Genomic DNA, 5000 nt, shown 5'->3' with positions numbered 1-5000 from the left:
GATTTTCGCCTGAACGTCCTTAATAGGATTTGGATTGGACAAGCACGCACGCTGTGCCGTTAACCGGTTCATATTTATTCTTGCGTTGCAAGAAATGGAAATGTTTTAGAAGAGGAATAAATAAACAACGGGTCCAAGTCTCAGGGGTGTGCGATATTCCGTACTTGAGTTATTCGGCGAAATTTATTATTCAAATTTGTAGAGTTTAGCATGGAAGCAGCAGTACACCAACATGGCGGCCGGAAACCTGTGGAAACATCTGGAATTTAGTTTGGCCGTCTTTAACACTTTTTTCTGTATAATGAGCTAGCAAACATACGTATAGACACGTCTAACTAATATATTGGCTGTTTAGGCCACAAAAACACGAGGGAAATCGATGTCTTTATGCAACTGGCACGTTTTTCGAAAGCCGTCAACATGTCACGCACTTTGAAAAACTCTGAAATTCAAACTGCTCTATTTTCGAAACGAAGCACGGTACCGAGCTGAAAACATGCAAACAGATACATTTCTAAAACCTCTTTTAACTTATCAATATAAAAACTCAAAAGGCTTTTTAGTTTTGTACTTTATTTTTTGTGACGTCATTTGCAACACCTTTGAAGTATCTGAGCAGTGGTGCCTCAATTTAATGAGCCTCAAAATAACGATCTCCCAGAGAGTAATGAATGAAATTATCGGCCCTATTAATCGTAACAATGATGTATGAAACAGCACCTTGATACATTAAAGCCCCACTTTAAGTGCAAGAAAAACACCGAGAACGGACGTTTTAAGCCATGTGCATCCCTGAGGCTATACGGCCCAAGAGATGTATATGGCTTAAAACTTCCGTATTCATCCAACGTATTTCATTATTGTTCAATAAAAGAAGATCGCATAAACCATTTAAAAAGGAAGATTTGGAAAACAATGTTTGCAAAACAAATTTAAGAGGAAATATTTCCTATTTTTCCACCTTTAATGTTTTGTGCATGCATTAAGACTATTATTATATTGCGACAATGTTCGAAATAAGGGGAAATGAAATGTTTTCCTAATATTTAAATCCGTATTCGTTCGAACGTGTCTTTTCAGAATTTATAATTAGTGTCCTCCTTTGCGAAGGTGTTTTAGGGCGGTGTAATGCTATGTAACAGAACTGAACTTACCAAATGAGCAATTTCTTTCTCAGAATTTTAGTTTCCAAATGAATCAGCACACCAACTTTCGCCGCTGGTCAGATCCTCTTATCCTCCTTTTTAACTGAAATTCTTGGATACTTGGGGAAAATGAACTAGAGATCAGTTTTGAAAATCACTGACGAAATATAAAGCACTCAGCCTTTATTGGTTTATTTGGATTTTATTTTTGTTTTGGATATTTGTATTGTGTTACAAAATAATCATTATTAATGAAAAAAAATACTGCCAAAAAGACTCGAGGTCACCTAAGCTAACCCCTGTTTTTAATCGCAGTTGGAAGGATGACCTGGAGTTAATCGGCCGATGGGAAGTCATTCGAGGGATTTACTTCCCTTACCCGTCTAATATTTCTTGCAAGTGTTGCATTTAAAGAAAAATAAAGCGTGGAGCAACTACAGATACAACCGGTCATTCTCGTTTAATTCAAATGAGTTAATAATACGACTTTGCTTGATTGAGCCTTCCTTAAAACTGTAACACACACCAAGAGTCTAGCGTTAAATATTAAACGGGATACGGATTGAAAAGATCTTATGGCCGGAAGCCAAACGTGGGACAAGACGTTCCTGAAAACGCAAAATTACGATTTTATGTTCGATAATGGCAAAAACAATTTGAAAATCATCATTTACAGCTTGGAATTGAAGTATCAGGGAATAGTTCGTCTGCTTTCTTCGCAAGCCAAGCGAATCGCGAATCAGTCGTTCAATTTATGCGCCTGAGGGCGGCTGATTCACTTGGAGCTAACTTGAAATTCCGTTTACATTTTCCTCACTCAAATGCGAGTTAAATTCTGAGCGAAATGAAATGTTCCAAGTACATTTATATCAATCTTCATTAACAATCAACTATTAAGATACTCTTGTATCCAGTTTAATGTTTGGAAATGTTTCTGAAAGAATTCGAATTTCATTTCGATTTCGATTTCTTTCTGATGCTAGAAAATTGAGAGTAGTTTGGCTTGAACGTTTCAGTTTTATTTGGATTATCGGTCACAGAGGAACTAGTGTTGTCAGCGTCAATTGTAGAGACTTGCGAAATTATATTCACGGTCACCTTATGGCTTATCAACTACTTGTAGCTAAGATTCATACAAAGAAAGCAAATTTTTTTTGGCAAACTAACCATCTACAGAGTTTTAAAGGCGTCTTACCACAAACAATACGCAGCAGTAATCAACCTTGAATATTCCACTGAAACAGCTTGTAACATTCCTGGCTTTCGAAGGATTAAACTTTCAAAGGAATGTAAACTGAAAAAACGAGAACTTGACACTTGGGCATCTCCTTGTCACAACGGTTTTAAGTCTAGTCTCGGTAGGGTGAATTCTCGATAATTTTCCCCGCTGGAACTACTAACCTTTCTCAAGCAATGAATGTCACGAGGCACTTTGCTCTCTGACTGTCAACTTACATTAGGGCTTTCAGTGTTTCAGTTATTGATCTGCCAAATATATTTACATATTTAACTCCTCTGACGTTTCTCAGTTAAATAAAGCTATTTTAATGCTACAATTTAATAGGATTAATACTACTTGTCTTTTTTAGGTTGCTGCCTTTAAACACAACTTGTGATAAAATCACTGTGGGAAAAGATAGAAGGGGGAAAGTCGTTCCACGGTTCGCTATATTTAGGAAAACACACATTATTGTACTAGTGATACGTTAGCCTGAGATCATGCCCTCTCCTTATTATCCTTCCGTCCTTTTCATAAAACATGAAAAAAAAAAAAGCCTGATCGCAGGTTAGGGATACGTGTGCGAGGAAAAGACTTCACTGTAACACGGTCAGCGAAACATGCAGGATGTCCCAGCTGACGGTATTGTTTTCTTTTGACTGACACATCACTGCTCTTCCATTGACCGTCGCTTTCATTCGCCATCACGATGACAAGCATAAGCACAAGCTTTTAATGGAATTTGCCATTCCATCGAGTTAAGAGACGTTTCACAACGGTGCGATTCATGTCATTCGTCTGCAGTTTATTCAGCGCCTTGCCCGCACCGTGCGAAAACACTTGCAGTTGTTTCTTAATAGCTGCAAGGCTAATCGAGCGTCGTCTCAAGCACTTCACATTACACTCTAATCCTAGCACTGGTCAAGCGGTATGTTAATGAACAAGTCATAATATCACAAGCAGAGTGGTTACAAAAATGCAACACACTTAAATTGGTCAGACTAAGTATGTCTGTCTGTTGTTTTGTCGTGTTGTGTACTTCCACTGTAATTATGGGTTACCTGTGGCAGTCACTTTGCTATCTCGATTCTAGCTTCCGACAATTTTGCCTCCTACTGCTCTAGTCATTGAGCTCGGTTAATGCACTTGATTGAAAATCAAGTCATTTCGGTCTTTCCAGAAGCCCTCCTGGGCCTTTCTCAAGATAATCCTTAACTGAATTTTTTTTTTTTTTTTCTTTGGTTTTTGCTTTTACTTTGCGTGATAATCTGTTTATACACCTGTGCTCTTCTGTTTCACCGGATATATCATGATCACGCTATTGAATCGTAGTCATTTACAACGCTTGCAAGAAGGAGACAAACACAACAGTTTTGAGTGTCTCGTGAATTGTAAAAACGTGGTTTCATTGCTGTTTACAAAACTGGTTAGCCGAAGGCTTTAGTCACCATTCAGAAGAGTCTTGTTGAAAGATCGAATATTGGTCGTTTAAAGGGGCAGTGTCACACTATTTCAGTTTAACTTCGAAAGACTAAAATATGTCTTTGCATCAATCAAGACCAAAAAATAATGGTGTAGTAATAACAATTGAAGTGCACTGGAGCTATTCTTTGTTATTTACATCCATGGATGGAGAGGATGGAAAGGGATTGAAACTTGAAAAAAAATGGTCAGTTTTTTCAAGCTTCAGAAGGTGGTGTCCGCAGAAAGTGGCCAAATATTAAATACGAATAGCCCTTTGTGCAATAAATATATTTCATATCTTGTCAGTGGGTTGTCAGGAATGTTGTAAGTGTTAGCTGAAGGGCCCACTGACGTATTTTTTGGGGTGCGTTGCCACGGATGTAATGGTTAAGTAATTTGAGAGAATTTGGCATTATTTTGGTCAGTTTCCAACTTTTGTAAGCCAATGACCCTAAATATGACGTCATCATACCACGCCCATGGTCACGTGACCAATAAAAGAAAACTCTAAATTTGTCTCCGTGCTACGCAATTTGGGTATTTAATCGATGGTTTGATAATTTGTATGCGTTTTTGCATCCAGCCAAGCATAGTTTTCTTTTTATTTTGAAAAATGTTCTTTTTAAAGACATAAACGATCCTGAAATACCCATACTTTTTCAAAAGAGATGATTTTAAAAAATCAATGCTTTGCTATATTCTGTATTTGGGGGTGAAACGTGCCACGTAAAAAAAAAAATTAATTCAATTTAAAACCGCCGGAAATTTAGCTTTTTTCTCAAACCGGAAGACAGCTCGCTTACGCATGCGCAATTGATCTGAAAACGAGCGCGAGGAAGGGCGAGGAAAAACCCTTGATGGAAACAACAGTTTGTGCGGTGACTTTTTCTTGTGAGTGAGTTTTCTTGTCAGCTCATAATATGGTGACGTCAGTTACCGGAAGTACCATTTCACTTCCTTAGCAACGCGTGAAAAATCCGTCTGTGGGCCCTTAAGTATTAATTTAGATTTTTACCCAGTTTTGACCTAAAACCAGCAAATTTAGCTTGACAGTGCCCCTATAACATATATAGGTCAAGAGAATAGATTTAAGTTGCATGAATTGTATATTTGCGACTTGTTATTTATGACAATGTTTGATGGTTGTACAACTTAAAAGTCATTTGATATCA

The 5000-nt window shown here is 37.6% G+C and overlaps 1 protein-coding gene across 7 annotated transcripts in view; it reads right to left on the bottom strand.

Moving 5' to 3' along the window:
- The window catches only part of LOC138016804 (octopamine receptor beta-2R-like), a 21244-nt gene that overhangs the window by 8406 nt on the left and 7838 nt on the right, over nucleotides 1-5000 (bottom strand). The window contains exons 1-2 of one of the 7 annotated variants that reach the window (XM_068863989.1): nucleotides 3426-3578; nucleotides 1155-1264 (exon numbers count right to left, since the gene is read on the bottom strand). The exons of 1 other annotated variant lie outside the window; for it this stretch is intronic. The gene's annotated coding sequence lies outside the window, so the exon portion shown is untranslated. Of the gene's footprint in view, nucleotides 1-1154; nucleotides 1265-2340; nucleotides 2643-3425; nucleotides 3582-5000 lie in introns of those variants that run through there. 5 more of the 7 variants (XM_068863987.1, XM_068863988.1, XM_068863991.1 and 2 more) reach the window with 5 other exon arrangements.

Source organism: Montipora capricornis, chromosome 9 (assembly GCF_036669925.1).
Source record: "Montipora capricornis isolate CH-2021 chromosome 9, ASM3666992v2, whole genome shotgun sequence".
Lineage (NCBI taxonomy): Eukaryota > Metazoa > Cnidaria > Anthozoa > Scleractinia > Acroporidae > Montipora > Montipora capricornis.
This window is presented reverse-complemented; position numbering and strand designations above follow the sequence as displayed.